The sequence below is a fragment of the Rhipicephalus microplus genome, chromosome X (genome assembly GCF_043290135.1).
Source record: "Rhipicephalus microplus isolate Deutch F79 chromosome X, USDA_Rmic, whole genome shotgun sequence".
NCBI lineage: Eukaryota > Metazoa > Arthropoda > Arachnida > Ixodida > Ixodidae > Rhipicephalus > Rhipicephalus microplus.
In genome coordinates, this window is record NC_134710.1 from 458,233,203 (window position 1) to 458,251,070 (window position 17,868).

Genomic DNA, 17,868 nt, shown 5'->3' on the forward strand with positions numbered 1-17,868 from the left:
TTGTGGTTCCTGGCAAAAAGTGACCGTGTTGTTCGCCGCTTTGCTTTACCAAGAGCGACGCACCATCTTTCCGTGCGCAGCACAGAAATACCGGTACGTGCATGTAGGGAGCGCTGCACCACAGTGAAAGACGATTGCAGCTCACCGTCGTGGAGTCTGCTGTCGGCAACCACCAATGGCGAGAGAAACGTGGGTTCTCTTATTCTCGCTGCTATGGCTCGGCGGACACTCGTCCAATTGCGCCGTCATCAACGTGTGTGGTAAGTGCATTTAACTTTACTTGGCGACATGTAATCCGACTAAGTTCAAATGCTTAATATTCATTTTTACACACTCATCGGAACGGCCAGGCGTGGAAAGGTTAGACGGTCCAGGCAATGAGAGATCAGGGTTGACCAGTGTGTGGCTGGAATTTACAGAGGGAAATAACTTCAAGCGCTGAATGTTTATATTTGTCGACATCATATTTCATGGTTTCGGCCAAAGAGCCATTATGTAGAAAAACAACTGCTATAACACCTTTTGGTGAGAGCACGTTATTGAATCTTGAGCTTTGCTCATTGTTGTGGCAATACAAAAACAGAAGAATCAAGACACAAAGGAAAGGAGCATTTAATTTATTATAAGGCGTACGAATAGGACGCATACTTTTTATATTTCTGTGTATTAACTTATCAGTGGCACCTACGCACTTCTCCTTGTCTGTTATTACTCTAGTCTCCATTAATCTCAAGCTGCCAAGCAATAACGACACAGAACCCTAAGAACTATTCACACTGGTAAAGCGTATATATATATATATATATATATATATATATATATATATATATGACGCTATGATGACTGGGAGACGTGGCCTGGCTCATACCCCATGTTTTTTCTATTGTGCCTTCTTCGTTCTCAGCTTCTACTACAAGTCACTGCCTTCCTACGTCACAGAATTCCCCTCGCCCTCCCCAAAAGAATGCGCACGTTACCATCTACAAAACAACAAAAAGCATAAAGTGAAGAATGTCAAAATACGCAGTAGTTCGATTTAAGAAGAGAGTTTCTCAACTCGTACAAAAGCTTCACAGCAGAGGGCAGCAGTCCGGTCATATCTAGGCTAGCTCTGGTGGACAAGGCAGGCTGCGGCGCCCGGGATAGCTTAACTCAGCCTTGCACATTTGCACTGATAATGACACGACTTGAAATCTTGTGAGGTACGAACAAGGCTTGAAATATGCATAGCATTGGATTGACGAAAGTCCTTGGCATCAGCTCCAGCGCCGTCGTGGTAACAGGCGCTTTGCTTCTAGTCGGCGTACATGAGAACCAAGGCTGATGGGACGATATATTTTTTTCTCCGTTGTATACGTGGTAACTTCTTCTCTCTTTCGTAACTTTTTGTGGGGTTTTCCGAGTTTGATGGATTGCAGACATGGCATTGAGAACTGGTGCAGAAAATTTTGTCGACGTTGCTCTCTGCGAAGATGGCTTAGGCATTGACTTTGTCTTTGCTTCTTTAATTGCTGTTGTCTTTGATGACCTTGAAGCCTCAAGTGTAGTCTTGAGGAGATTTCACTTGGTCGTTGTTATTGTTCAAGTACCCGTTGTAGTTCCTGGGGTTCGCAGAGTTACCTTTGTTGAAATTGCTCGTTTTGTTGCGAAATTTGGTCAGATGGGCATCCTTCAGGAACATGAGTCTGCTTTTCTTTGCATGGTGTGGTTATCAGTAGATAGTCGGTAGTCGATACTGTACTGCAGGGCTTTTCTTGAAATAAGAGCAGCGTGGCAGAGTGATGAGAAAGCTTCCCAGATGTTTGTGTGTCATTATTATTTGTAAATGTTTCTGTCAGTTCACAATGCGCCGGCTTTGGTAGATTCGAAACTGCTGTTGTGTTTCGACTCACTTGTGTGTTATCACCTAAAAATGAGAGCGCCGCAGACATGGCTTGAGGGGCTTCTGACGTTTGTTTTTCTTTTTGCTGGAAAACTGAGCTGAGAACGTCGTTTGAAAGACTCTGGTCTAGAATATCAGGGTGCGGGTTGGTATTGTGAGGATTCACAAACTCGTCACGCGTAAATGCCGTCACACGTCCGGAGCCGTGTGGGCCATGCGTGCGACACGAAGCATAAAATGATTCGGGTTGTTCAGTAACACCTGGAGTGTTATGGTGCCGTAAACACATTGGAAATGCCAATTTGATTGGCCATAAAAAGTCCAACCGTAAGTTCAGTCTTTTGGCAAAATGGCCTACATTCCTATCGGCATACGGTATGTGCCATTACCTTCTCTGCTGCGACGTGCAAGTCCCTAGTCGGTGTTGTGATGCGGGACGTGTATTCGGATGAGTCATATGATGTTGCAATAGAGGAATATTTACTCTGAAGACTTGTTTGGGAATTTCGCCTACGGCAAGAAGACTTCGTGTAACTGCGATGGACGAGTTGGAAAGCCTTCAGCTGATGAGGTATGGCCAGGTCTTAATCGTATCCTTTGAAACGGGTGATGATTTCTTTGATCGTTTTCCAAGACTCATCATTCTCGAAGATGTGGCTGAGGTAAATTTTGGATGCCTCACCTGAGATGTAGTCAATAATGTTGGTGATCATCTCTTTTTTCGACCAGGATGAAGTAGCGGCGTGGAGCTCGAACAGGTTGAGCCTGTCCTGTACGGGTCCGTTGTCCGCTGACTTGGTGTACTTGGGATTGTCAGAGCCATCGGATGGTGCTGTAATGATACTGGTTATGGTGTAGAGTTGGGATGTACTCGTGTGGTCAATGTTCGGCCAATGTGTCTTGCTGAGATTTTCGATGATGATGGTCGGTTTATGAAGTGGCCGCCAGATCTTCATCCCGTCGACTCGTGTGACGTTATGATGACTGGGAGACGTGGCTTGGCTCATACGCCACATTTGGTGTTGTTGTTGTGGTTGTTGTTGTTGTTCTTGTTCTTGTTGTTGTTGCTTTCCTCTGCAAATGGCTCGTACCCAAAAGAGGAGATTGGCCAATGATAAGGTGAATTTGCCCGCTACTTTCAGCATTGCTTCATTTCTAAAACTTTTGTTATTTATAATTTTAAGTGCCAATTGCAAATTTGCAAAAAAATAAATAAAGGAAAATAGTGAGACCATAACTGAGACGTTTATTTCTATCTGACTTCTTCTTCCTCGGCTTCTAGTACAAGCCACTGCCTTCCGACGTCATATATAAATTATGAAGTCTTGGTTTGGATTACCTTTTATTAGTCCCGAGGCGACAGCTACGATGACTGAGCCAAGATGATGATGCTTCGCGACAACGATGAGGGTGCATGAGCCACACATAATAATGATGATAATGTACCAAAGAAAAGGATGCGTATACTAAATGCCCAGACCAATTCCCTCCGCGTGAAAGCGGCCAGCCTGGCCGCGGAAAGTCAAGGGGACAAAGAACGTCGCATGAAGGGCTTCATACGGGAGACATGGACGACCTCTGTAGTTCGATAACGGCGATCTGCTGGGGCTACAAGTGGCGTCAGGCGATAATTCACTGGTGAAGTCTCTTCAAGAACTGTGTACGGCCTGATAAACCGAGGCTGAAATTTGTCATACAAACCAGGTGTGTGAACAGGCGTCAAAAAGAGCACTTCGTCTCCAGGTTGGAAGGATACAGCACGATGCGATTCATTATAAACTAACTTTCTGTCTTGCTGGCGGGCTTCAGTGTTTATACGAGCACGTTGGCGGCACTGTGCGAGTCGTGCAACGTATTCCTCTGAAGAGGATGGAGATGAATTTGCTTGGCAGGTAAAGAAAGAGACGTCCAGGAAAGAAATAGGGGAGCGCCCATAAACTAGGTAAAATGGCGAGTAGCCGGTTGTCCGCTGAATGGCCGTATTGTAGGCGAAAGTGACGAATGGTAGAACAACGTCCCAGTTTTTGTGGTCTGGTTGAATATAGGCGGCGATCATGTCAGCAAGAGTGCGGTGGAATCGCTCAGTGAGGCCTTTAGTCTGGGCATGATAACTAGAGGCAGTCTTGTGAGTTGTGCCGGAGGCGTGAAGAAGTTCGTTCACTAGTTGTGAAAAGAAGGCCCTTCCACGGTTACTAAGCAACACACGTGGAGCACCATGACGCAGTATAATGGTTCGGAGGATGAAATCGGCAATCTCAGAAGCTGAACCAGTAGTAAGGGATGCCGTCTCGGCGTAGCGTGTCAAATGGTCAACGGCTATTACTATCCAGCGGTTTCCAGCAGCACTGACTTGGACAGGGTCATAAATATCGACGCCTACTACTTCGAATGGTGTGGCTGGGTACGGAAGAGGCTGTAGTGTAATGGCAGGAGCAGATGTTGGTAGTTTTCTACAGTGGCAGGTAGTGCAGAACCCGACGTACTGAGCTACACTAGTGGTAATGTCTGGCCAATAAAACCGACTTCGAAGGCGATCGTAGGTTTTATGGTAACCAAGGTGACCAGCAGTCGGATGGTCATGAAGCGCCCTGAGGACTTCGGACCGAAGCGATCGGGGTAGAACGGGAACCCAGCGCTGACCGTCAGGATGGTAAATTTTGCGGTACAGCACCGAGTTGTCCAGCTTAAACTACGAGAGTTGGCGACGGAGCCTTGCATTAGGTGGACGGGAACTGCCAATGAGGTAGCATATAATACATCGACAGTATGGGTCAGCCAACTGTCGAGAAGGAAAATTGTAGGGGTCGTCCGAAGGCAGCTAGTCTATAGAGGCGAGAGAGGAAACCACCGTAGACGTGGACTCTGAGGGCGTGTTGTGCAAATTGATGGCGGAAACCCCGTGTGGAGTCGCTGGTAGTGGGCAGCGAGAAAGAGCATCGGCGTCACTATTCTTCCTGCCACACTTGTACACGATCTCAAAATCATATTCTTGGAGGCGTAGAATCCAGCGTCCGAGGCATCCCGACAATTTTTTGAGGGTCGAAAGCCAACATAAAGCATGGTGGTCGGTCACAATGGTGAAATGGCGGCCATGTAGATATGGACAAAATTTCTGTACTGACCAAACGATGGCGGGGCACTCCTGCTCGGTGATCGTGTAGTTCCTCTCGGCTGCGCAGAAGACGCGGCTGGCCTATGCAACGACTCGCTCTCGCGAAGAGTTGTCGCGTTGCAGGAGCACGGCTCGTATACCACGGCCGCTAGCGTCTGTATGCAGGAAGGTCGGTGCATCATCGTGAAAATTAGCAAGTACAGGGTCGGTCGTGAGGGCACTCTTCAACCTGTCAAAAGCCGATTCACATACCTGAGACCACTGAAAGGGCATACCGGAAGCAAGTAGCTTATGAAGTGGTGCGGCTATGGAGGCAAAGTTTTGTATGAATCACCGAAAGTAGGAGGCGAGACCAAGAAAACTTCGCAAATCTTTCGGTTGTCAGGGCGAGGGAAGCGAAGCAGTGCAGCAGTTTTATCAGGGTCTGGACAAATTCCGTCCTTGCTCACAACATGACCGAGTACCTTGATTAATCTGCTGGCGAAATGGCACTTTTTAGTGTTAATTTGAAGACCAGCGCTCGCAAGACAAGTTAGGACCTCATCCAAGCGTTGCAGATGTTGAGCAAACGTCGATGAAAAGACAACAATGTCATCGAGGTAACATAGGCAAGTCTTCCATTTCAGGCCACGCAGCACGGTGTCAATCATGTGCTCAAAAGTTGCGGGCGCATTGCATAGACCGAACAGTATAATATTTAATTCGTATAGGCCGTCCGGGGTCGCAAACGCAGTTTTTTCTTTATCATCTTCGTGCATGGGGATTCGCCAATAGCCGGAACGCAAGTCGAGGCTCGAAAAGTATTCAGCACACTGTAAGGAATCTAGGGCGTCGTCGATGCGTGGCATGGGGCATGCAACGCAGGCGACAGTAGTGCCCCGTGTTAGTAAAATTTTATCTTGTGTGATGTTGCTAGCAGTGAGGATAGGTAATCCATTGTTGAAGCGAGCCACACCTGATGCGAGAGCTATGCCTTTATTAAGGCAACGCGGTGATGGAGTGACCAAAATGTAACCAGAGTCGACGTCGTTGGACAAAACTGTAACTAATTGATGTTCGTTTGGTGGTAACTCGATGTCTACTGCAGCGATGAGTCGAAGTGGTCTGTATGTTTCGTCGTTGAGCAAGTGTTCCGTGTCAATAAGATGGATGACACGTTGTGCACAGCAAATAGCCGCGGAAGCAGAGGAAAGAAAGACCCAGTCTAAAATGAGTTCATGGGAGCACGGGGACAGCACAGCAAATTCTATATGATGAAGAATTTAGTCGATTAGTACACGGGCAGTACAGAGAGCGGAAGAGTGAATCATTGTTCCCTGAGCTGTAACCAGTGTCGGTCCATCATAAGGCGTCGTGACTTTTCGAAGACGGGCACACAAATCAGCACGAATAACAGAAAACGCAGCCCCAATGTCCACCAAAGCATCAACGTCCACTCCCTCAACTGTGACTGCAATCGTATTGTAGGGGCGCGCTGGAGGAATGGGAGTCGTGTGTTGGAATGCAGTTTGTCCTCCAAAAACTGCATCGCTTAGTTTTCCGGACGCCGATCAGAAGTAAGGGAAGCAGGCTGAAGAGGAGAAGAACAGTGACGGTACGGTGACGGTGAACGGCGTCGGGTTGGTCGGTGACTACTGCGCAGTTCACCCGATGCTGGCGGAGATGGAGACCGACGCGGCGGTGTCGAATAACGGCGGCCCTGGTACAAGGCTCCCGCGGTACAGTACCGTTCGCGTATGTCATACCCTCGGCGCTCGTCTTGCTGGCGCTTGCGGCAAAAGCGTGCAATGTGACCACGATAGCCGCAATGATAGCACGTAGGCCGAGTCGATCGATGAGGAGGGTAGTAGCTTGCGCTAACTGCACCGAGAGAGAGAGCAGTTAGAGGGACAGGTGACGGCTCAGGCGTTGGTGATGAAAAGCTCGTGGGAAGCTTGTGGGAGGTGCGGCAGCAACCGACGCGTACGTTCGTGGCGGGGACGTAGAGCTGACAGGGCCTGGTGGTGCGGCGGCGGTGTACGGGAATGATGGTAGAGTACGAGAGACAATTGGCTGTAGGTTGGCCATGTGGGTCATTGACGTGAGCTCTTCCCTGATGACATCCCGCAATGACGTTGAAGAAGACTGAATAGGACACACTGAAGGTAGTGTGAATCCCATTTATTCTAATTCTTCACGTATAATCGCCCTTATCGTGTCTCGCAGGTTTGAATCAGTCGTAAAACGGGCCGTGTCACTGTCTGGTTGTAGGCGCATAGACTCGAGTTCTTCGAGGCGCTGACAGGTTGTCGCGACGTCAGCAACGGTAGTCGGATTCTGGATTGCAAGGGCATTGAATGCGACGGGTTCAATCCCCTTAAGAAGCTGGCGCACCTTGTCTGATTCCGTCATTGGTGTGTCAACCTGGCGGCAAAGTGAAAGAACATCCTCGGTGTAGGATGTATACGACTTCCCGATGTGCTGTTTCCGAGTCGCGAGAGCTTTCTTTGCGAGAGCCGAACGAACAGCCGGTGTGCCAAAAACATGGCGAAGCTGATCTTTGAAGGCTGACCAGTCGGGGGTGTTGATGAACTGGTTGAGGAACCACGTCTTCGCGACACCCGTGAGGTAGAATGACACGTGAGCGAGTTTGTAGGTGTTATCCCACCGGTTAGCAGTGCCGACACGTTCGAAATTGTCCAGCCATTCAACTACATCTTCCCCGCGCATACCAGCGAAGGGATGGGGTTCACGCTGGAGGCTGTTGATGACGTGAGAAGGCGCGAAACGCGGTGGTTGAGTGGGAACGGCTGCAGCACCAGCCTCATCTTGGTGCGACATATTTGCGGACACCTGGCCCAAGCGGCGACCTGAACGTAGCTTCAGGGAGTAGAGTCGTTGAGAGGATGGCGGGGGATCTAACAGCACGCTCCACCACGTATGAAGTCTTGGTTTGTATTACCTTTTATTAGTCCCGAGGAACCGGCAGCCGACAGCAACGATGACTGAGCCAAGATGATGATGCTACGTAACAACGATGAGGGGGCATGAGCCACACATGATAATGATGATAATGTACCGGTGAAGAAGATGCGTATACTAAATGCCCACAATATATATATATATATATGTATATATATATATATATATATATATATATATATATATATATATATATATATATATATATATATATATTGTTGAGACGTTTATTCGCGGACGGTTGTCGACGATGCTTGACAGTGACAGTCAATTCGGGTACCAACTCTCTGCACGAGCTGCTCTTCTTCTTGCTAAAAAGGGCAACCCACTAGAAGGCGCTGGAGAGGACGACCCACTGTTCGAAGGCTTCACCACAACTACCCCGGGTACGAAGAGGGTAGCCGCCTGGCGACCTAGCAGCTGGTTACTATGAGCGGGTCGTGGTAGGCTTTGAGGCGCTCCACGTTGACAATGTCGCGCCCTCGACGGCGCATGTCCGAAGATGGTTCGATGGGTTCGATCAAGTAAGTTACAGGGGAAGTGCGTTCGACGACACGGTAGGGGCCTTCGTATTTGGGCAATAGTTTTGAAGATAGGCCAGTTGAAGTGGTAGGGATCGAGAGCCAGACGAGCGCTCCAAGGAGGAACATGGGCGCAGTGGTGCTGGTGTCAGCGCGAATGCCTTTTTGCCGCTCTTGATCATGCGCTGTAAAGGTCCTTGCGAGCTCTCGACACTCTTCAGCAAGCTTGGCTGTAGCAGAAATAGGCGCCCACTCTGACGGATCTGGCTTGTACGGAAGTATAGTGTCGATGGTGTGCGACGGGTGCCTTCCATATAATAAAAAGAAAGGTGAAAAGCCAGTAGTGCTCTGAGGGGCGGTGTTATATGCGTAGGTGACGAAGGGTAGAATGGAATCCCAATTTGTGTGATCGGCGGCGACGTACTTGGAGAGCATGTCGCCGAGCGTACGGTTGAAGCGTTCATTAAGGCCATTCGTCTGCGGGTGGTAAGCAGCAGTTTTTCGGTGAACAACGTTGCACTCTTTGAGAATGGCTTCGACGACTTCAGACAGGAAGACGCGGCCTCGATCACTGAGCAGTTCCTGAGGTGGACCGTGTCGCAGCATAAATCGTTGGAGCAGGAAGGAGGCCACATCGCTCGCTGTAGCCGCGGGGAGAGCGGCAGTTTCGGCGTATCGCGTGAGGTGGTCCACAGCAACAATGGCCCAGCGGTTACCGGCCGACGTTAGTGGAAGTGGCCCATACAAATCAATGCCAACGCGCCCAAATGGCCTGGCAGGGCAAGGTAGAGGTTGCAGACCTACCGGCGACAGGTGCGTTGAAGTTTTGCGGCGCTGACATTCTATGCAGGAGCGAACGAATTTCTGCACATAGCGGTACATGCCGCGCCAAAAGTACCGTTGGCGAATGCGCTGGTAAGTCTTCGATACGCCGGAGTGCGCACATTGCGGATCAGTATGAAAGAATTCGCATATGTCAGAGCGCAGACTGCGGGGTATGACTAGTAGCCACCGGCGGCCGTCACCGCTGTAGTTGCGTCGGTGGAGAAGGTCGTCGCGAACGGCGAAACGGTGGGCTTGATGACGCAACGCGCGAGTAGATGGAGTGGATGGATCAGTCAGCAAGTCTATCAGTGAGGCAATCCATTGATCCTTGCGCTGTTCAGTTGCAACGGCATGAATGCTAATGGAAGAAACGGCAAGGTGAGACGCTGAGTCGTGGGCATTGTCGTCAGGCAAGGAAGAGTGCGACAGGGCGTCGGCGTCAGCATGTTGCCTTCCGTTGCGGTACAGCACGTGGATGTCGTAGTCTTGCAGGCGAAGTGCCCACCGGGCGAGACGGCCTGAGGGATCTTTCAATGAGGACAACCAGCATAGTGCGTGATGGTCGGTGACTACATCAAATGGGCGACCATATAAATAAGGTCGGAACTTGGTAAGGGCCCACACGATTGCCAGACATTCTTTCTCAGTGACGGTGTAATTAGTCTCGGCTTTTGTAAGCGTACGGCTTGCATACGCCACGACATATTCCGGGAACCCTGGTTTGCGCTGCGCAAGGACAGCGCCGAGACCGACACCACTGGCGTCCGTGTGTACCTCTGTAGGGGCAGTAGGGTCGTAGTGGCGGAGTATGGGAGGCGACGTCAGTAAACGACGAAGCGTTGTGAATGCGTCGTCACACTGTGATGACCACGAATGGAGAGGCCCGTTACTACCGAGGAGTTTTGTCAGTGGCGATGCGATAGACGCGAAGTTTCGGATGAAGCGCCGAAAGTAGGAACACAGTCCTAAGAAACTGCGCAGTTCCTTGATGGATGTCGGCTTGGGGAACTCGGTCACGGCCCGAAGCTTGGCTGGATCGGGGAGAATTCCGTCCTTGGACACGACGTAGCCGAGTATTGTCAACTGCCGAGCTGCAAATCGGCACTTCTTCAGGTTCAGTTGCAGACTGGCGTCACTCAGACGCGTTAAAACATGCCGCAGGCGTTGAAGATGCGTTGAGAAGTCCGGAGCGAAAACGACGACGTCATCGAGGTAGCACAGGCACGTGTGCCCTTTCAGGTCACGCAGGACGATATCCATCATGCGCTCAAAGGTGGCAGGCGCATTGCACAGCCCAAACGGCATGACGTTGAATTCGTACAAGCCGTCGGGAGTGACGAAAGCGGTCTTCGGTCGAGCGTCTTCAGCCATAGGTACTTGCCAGTACCCTGAGCGCAAATCTAGAGATGAAAAAAATTCGGCTCCTTGCAGGCTGTCAATCGCGTCATCCACACGCGGTAGTGGGTACACGTCCTTACGAGTGATCTTGTTGAGACGTCGGTAGTCCACACAGAACCGCACAGAACCGTCCTTTTTTGCGACGAGAACGACAGGAGATGCTCAGGGGCTGTTAGAGGGTCGAATACATCGCGGCGTAGCATGTCCTCCACTTGCTCGTTGATTACACGGCGTTCTGTGGGAGATACGCGATATGGACGTTGCCGTAGTGGTGGTTGTGTGCCTGTGTCAATGCGATGCGTAACAGTCGATGTGCGGCCGAGAGAAGGTTGAGAGACATCGAAAGAAGAGCGGAATTTTTCCAACAGGGCCAGAAGCTGGGAGCGCTGGACCGGCGTAAGGTTGTCGGCAATGAAAGGACCAAATACATCAGCGGATGATGAAACAGATGTAGAAACAGCACTAAGCGTATTGGAACTTCGGCAGTGCGTGTCATCAGGTTGATCCATGACTTGTGCGTCTTCGATGGGTTCCACGCTGCCGAGACATTCCCCTCGCACCAACGTAACACTGTACGGGGATGAGTTCAGAACAAAAATAGTGGTGCTGCCGCGAGTTACTTGCACGGTCGCGAAAGGAACCAGCAAACCTTTTCTGGTGAAAACACCATGAAATGGTGAGAGGAGTGCAGTGGTGTCTGAAAGGCTGGCACAGTACACCGACACCGCCGCGGACGAGTTTGCAGGCACTTGCGTGTCGTCCTTGACGAGTAATTTGCTTGCAGTAGATGGACTGTCGGCCGGCGTCAAAGAAGAGAATGGTGTTAGCTCTATTTCTGCTGGTGCGCAATGAATGACGGCGTCGTGGCGGGAGAGAAAATCCCATCCTAGGATGACGTCGTGAGAGCATGAAGGAATTATGATGAATTCAACGGCATACATCACGTCCTGAATCATGAGGCGGGCTGTACACATCGCTGTAGGGTGAATGCTTTGGGCGCTGGCTGTACGGAGGGAGAGCCCGGAAAGTGGCGTGGTCACTTTGCGCAGTATTCGGCTAAGCTTTGCGTCCATCACGGATACGGCGGCTCCAGTATCTACAAGGGCAGATGCACGAACACCATCCACAAGCACGTCTATCACGTTCGAAGGTCTTTCCTGAGGGCTTCCGCAGTTCGACAGCGTCGCAGCCCTTGCCTCGTGGACTGCGACGACTAGTTTTCCTGGTCACCCTCTAGTGGACGTGGTCGCATCGGCGACAGTGAGCGACGTCGCGGAGAATGTGAGTGGCGGGTAGATTGAGCGGGGCGGGACGACGGTGACGTAGGTGGCGGTTGGTCATAGAAGCGGCTCGATTGGCTGGGAAAATTGGAGGCGACTTGCGGTCGCTGCACACGATTGCAGTAGCGTGCTACGTGCCCGACGCAACCACAAGCAAAGCAGATGGGGCGATTGTCCGCAGTGCGCCATCGGTTCGTGGGTCCCATCCATGTCGAAGAACGCGATGGGCGAGCCGGCTGCTGATATAACTGCATAGTGGGCGGTACACGGGGCACGTGGATGACGTCGGTATATGTAGGCGGCACAGTTTCTCCGAAGGCCTGGGGTCTGGCGATGGTTTCGGTGTAACCAAGAGGGCCAGTCACAGGAATCGGTGGGGGTGGCCTGGCGACAACTTGGGCGTAACTGAGTGGTGTAGATACTGGAGGCGGCTGGTGATATTCTGGAACAACCTCCGCGATTTCCTGCTGAATGGCTCGGCGGAGGGGAGGCAGAAGTGTGCTTGACGACTGTTCAGCACGTTGCGGGGAAGCAAAGGCCAGTAAAGAGACCTGGCGGGCAACTTCTTCACGCACGAATGTCTTGATTTCAGCAAGCAGGGCGGTGTGGTCCGGAAGTGTTGAGAAGGCCGAGAGATCAGCGTCACGTGAGGGTGGTCGACGGGTCATCGAGCGCTGCCGTCACAGCTCCTCGTAACTTTGGCAAAGTGTAATGATCTCTGCTACAGTGCGAGGGTTCTTGGCCAGGAGCATGGTGAAGGCATCGTCGGCGATGCCTTTTAGAACATGGGTAATTCTGTCGGCCTCTGACATGCTCGCGTCCACTTTTTTGCACAAGTCATGGATGTCCTCTATGTAGCTTGTGAAGGACTCACCGGTCTGCTGTGCTCGTTCACGTAACCGCTGTTCGGCTTGGAGCTTACGAACGGCAGGACGGCCGAACACGTCGACGACGGCGGTTTTAAAAGCGGACCAATTGGGGAAATCGGATGCGTGGTTGTTGTACCACATGCCGGGCACACCCGCGAGGTAGAAAACCAGGTTGCCGAGTTTACCTGCCTCGTACCAATGATTGGGGACGCTGACGCGTTCGTACATAGCAAACCAGTCCTCGACGTCCATGCCATCCGCGCCGGTGAAGACAGGAGGGTCCCGGATGCGGGGAACACCGGAACATGGCGTCGGCGCAGGAGGAAGCGTTTGCTGTGCGGCGTCTTGGTGCATGGTAGAAGGCACGGTACGGGATCATAGCTCCAGGGGCATCAAATGCTAACCGAAGGTGTTAGAAGGGCACAGCACTCTCCACCAAATTGTTGAGACGTTTATTGGCGGACGGTTGTCGACGATGCTTGACAGTGACAGTCAATGCGGGTACCAACTCTCTGCACGAGCTGCTCTTCTTCTTGCTAAAAAGGGCAACCCACTAGAAGGCGCTGGAGAGGACGACCCACTGTTCGAAGGCTTCACCACAATATATATATATATATATGGAAACAAGTGTATACATAAGGGCTCGTTTTTCGTGTTTTACACAATAGTAATGAGATGACACGTTGTGCACAGCAAATAGCCGCAGATGCAGAGGAAAGAAAGACCCAGTCTAAAATGAGTTCATGGGAGCACGGGGATAGCACAGCCAATTCTATATGATGAAGAATTTGCTGTGCTACCATCCCCACCCAACAGACATTCATGCCAAGAAAGGTGTAGGGGAAGTTATTAGGCCAATTGTAATGTAAATGAGAAGAAAGAAAAGTGGGTGATGAGATAACTTGCCGTGGGCAGGATCCGAACCTGCGACCTTCGAATAACGCGTTCGATGCTCTACCACTGAGCTATCACGACAGCCATCCCCTCCGATACTTTATTGGGTATCTATGCCAATTTAAACACAAAAGTGTCAGTCAGCGCCACTAGTAGCCATGGCAACAAGTGTGGTACACCCTTTATGAGCCTGTCTGGCGTCACGTAGCACGTGAACTTATTACTAATTGGCAGCTGACCAATGGCCTAGCGTATACAACCTAGAGGCACCAAGTCGGCCAGTACGATTCCCTCGTTAATGAATAAGGGAAACAAGTGTATACTTATGGGATCTTTTTTCGTGTTTTACACAAAATTAATGAGATCTAACAGACTATAATGCCGAGGAAGGTATAGGGGAAGTTATTAGGCCAATTGTAATGTAAACGAGAAGAAAGAAAAGTGGCTGAAAAGATAACTTGCTGTGGGCAAAATCTGATCCTGCGACCTTCGAATAACGCGTTCGATGCTCTACCACTGAGCTACCACGACAGCCATCCCCCCAGCCACTTTATTGGGTATCTAGGTAACTTTAAACGTGGGAGTGTCAGTCAGCGCGACTAGTAGCCATGGCGGCGAGTGTGGTACACTGTTTACGAGCCTGTTTGGCTTCACGTAGCACGTGAACCTATTACTAATTGGCAGCTCACAAATAGTACAGCGTATACAACCTAGAGGCACCAAGTCTGCCAATACAATTCCCTCGTTAATGAATAAGGAAAACAAGTGTTTACTTAAAGGCTCGTTTTTCGTGTTTTACACAATAATAATAAGATCTAAGAGACAATAATGCCAAGGAAGGTATAGGGGAAGTTACTAGGCCAATTGTAATGTAAATGAGAAGAAAGAAAAGTGGGTAAAAAGATAACTTGCCATGGACAATATCCGAACCTGCGACATTCGAATAACGCGTTCGATGCTCTACCACTGAGCTACCACGACAGCCATCCCCCCAGCCACATTATTGGGTATCTATGTCAATTTAAACGTGGATGTATATATATATATATATATATATATATATATATATATATATATATATATATATATATATATATATATATATATATATATATATATATATATATATATATATAAGATTTTAGATTTTTCATTGATACGAATTCAAGAATGTGACATGTGTTTAGTATACAAAACGAGGTTCCAAAGTCAAAAACTGTATAGGGACCTCCTGTTATGTGCAGAATGTGGTAAAACAATGTTAGAGGCAACATAAGCAGTAATAAAAATGATAAGCTGAGCATAATTGCAGCATAATTCGCATTATTCAATGATTCATTTGCTTTTATTTTATGTTTTGTTTTCCTTTGGTTTACACACACACACACACACTTATATATATATATATATATGTATATATATATATATATATATCTATATCATCACCATCATCAACCTGACTACGTCCACTGCAGGACAAAGGCCTCTCCCATGTTCCGCCAGTTAACCCGGTCCTGTGCTTGCTGCTACCATTTTATACCCGCAAACTTCTTAATCTCATCTGCCCACCTAACCTTCTGTCTCCCCCTAACCTGCTTCCCTTCTCTGGGAATATAGTTAGTTATCCTTAATGACCAGCGGTTATCCTGTCTACGCGTTACATGCCCGGCCCATGTCCACTTCCTCTTCTTTATTTCAACTATGATATCCTTAATCCTCGTTTGTCCCCTAGTCCACTCTGCTCTTTTCTTGTCTCTTAAGGTTACACCTACCATATTTCTTTCCATTTCTCGCTGCGTCGTCCTCAATTTAAGCTGAAACCTCTTTGTAACTCTCCTGGTTTCTGCTCCGTAGCTAAGTACCGGCAAGGTACAGCTGTTATATACCTTCCTCTTGAGGGATAGTGGCAATCTACCTGTCATAATTTGAGAGTGCTTGCCAAATGTGCTCCACCCAATTCTTATTCTTCTAGTTTTTTCAGTCTTGTGGTTAGGCTCTGCGGTTATTACCTGCCTTAAGGTGACAGAGTCTCTTACAACTTCAAGTGCACTATTACCTATCTCGAAGCGCTGCTCCTTTCCGAGGTTGTTGTACAATACTTTTGTTTCCTGCAGAAAAATTTTAAGACCCACCTTTCTGCTCTCCTTGTCTAACTCCTTAATCAATAGTTGCGATTCGTCCCCTGAGTTACTCACCAATGCAATGTCATCGGCGAAGCGCAGGTTACTAAGGTATTCTCCAATAACTCTTATCCCTAACTGTTCCCATTCTAGGCTTCTGAAAACCTCCTGTAAGCACGCGGTAAATAGCATTGGGCAGATTGTGTCCCCCTGCCTTACACCCTTCTTGATTGGTATTCTGTTGCTTTCTTTATCAAGCACTATGGTAGCAGTTCATCCCCTGTAGATTTCTTCCAGAATATTTATAAATACTTCATCTACGCCCTGATTCCGCAGTGTCTGCATGACGGCTGATATTTCTACTGAATCAAACGCCTTCTCGTAATCTATGAAGGCTATGTATAGTGGTTGGTTATACTCTAAGCATTTCTCTATTACCTGAGTGATAGTATAATTGGGTCAATTGTTGAGTAGCCTGTTCGAAATCCTGCTTGTTCCTTTGGTTGTTTGAATTCTAATGTTTTCTTTACTCTGTTAGCAATTACCTTTGTAAATAGCTTGTATAGTACAGAGAGCAAGCTGATTGGCCTGTAATTCTTCAAGTCCTTGTCATCTCCTTTCTTATGTATTAAGATAATGTTAGCGTTCTTCCAAGACTCTGGTACTCTTCCCGTCAGGAGACACCTCGTAAACAGGGTGGCTAGTTTTTCTAACACATTCTGTCCACCATCTTTCAGCAGATCTGATGTTACGTGATCCTCAGCAGCAGCTTTGCCTCTTTGCATGCTCTCCAAAGCTTTCCTGACTTTTTCTATCAATACTGGTGGGGTGCCATCTGGCTTACTGCTGGTTCTTGTAGTATTAAGGCCGTGGTTGTGTCGGCTACTGCACAGATCTCTGTAAAACTCCTCCACTATTTTAACTATCCTATCCATATTGGTAGTTATTTTGCCTTCTTTTTCCCTTAGTGCATACATCCGACTTTGGCGTATCTCAAGTTTTCTCTTCACTTCTTTGACGCTTCCTCCGTTTTTCAGAGCGTGTTCAATTCTCTTCATGTTATACCTTGTTACATCGCATACCTTACGTCTATTAATCAAGTTCAAAAGCTCTGCCAGTTCTATTTTGTCTGTTGTACTTGACACTTTCATGATTCGACGCATCTTAACTAGGTTCTTTGTTTCCTGGGAAAGCTTGCCAGTGTCCTGTCTAGCTACCCTGCCCCCAACTTCCACTGCACACTCCGTAATAATACACGTCAGATTATCATTCATTGTATCTATGCTAAGGTTGGTTTCCTCACTAAGAGCCGAATACCTGTTCTGCAGCGACACTCTGAATATCTTTACTTTCCCTCACAGTGCTAGCTCATTCATTGGCTTCTTGCGTATCAGTTTCTGTCATTCCTTCTTCAAGTCTAGGCGAATTCAAGACCGTACCATTCTATGGTCACTGCATCGTACCTTGCCAACCACTTCCACATCCTGCACAATTCCTGGGTGTGCAGTCATTATAAAGTCTGTTTCGTTTTTATTTTCGCCATTAGGGCTCTTCCATGTCCACTTGCGGTTTTCTCGTTTTCGGTAGAAGGTATTCAAAATCCGCAAATTATTGCGTACTGCGAATCCTACTGGTAGCTCTCCTCTGGCGTTTCTAATGCCGATGCCATAATCTCCTACTACCTGGTCTCCAGCCTGCTTCTTCCCTACCTTTGCATTAAAGTCGCCCATCACTATAGTATACTGTGTTTTACCTTACTCATTGCCGTTTCCACGTCTTCATAGAAGGTTTGAACTGAAGCGTCATCATGGCTGGATGTAGGTGCGTAAGCCTGTACTACCTTTATCTTGTATCTTTCATTCAGTTTAATTACAATACCTACCACCTTTTCATTAATGCTATAGTATTCCTCTATGTTGCCAGCTATGTTTCTGTAAATTAGGAACCCCCCTGTCTGTTCTCTTCTGTCAGCCAAGCCCCGATAGCAAAGAACGTGCCCATTCTGT

The 17,868-nt window shown here is 48.6% G+C and overlaps 1 long non-coding RNA gene across 1 annotated transcript in view; it reads left to right on the forward strand.

The window, feature by feature from the left end:
* Positions 1 to 144: 144 nt before the first annotated feature.
* The window catches only part of LOC142776655 (uncharacterized), a 44,011-nt gene continuing 26,287 nt past the window's right edge, over positions 145 to 17,868 (forward strand). Inside the window, exon 1 of the long non-coding RNA XR_012887705.1 lies at positions 145 to 260. This is a non-coding gene — a long non-coding RNA (uncharacterized LOC142776655). The remainder of the gene's footprint in view (positions 261 to 17,868) is intronic.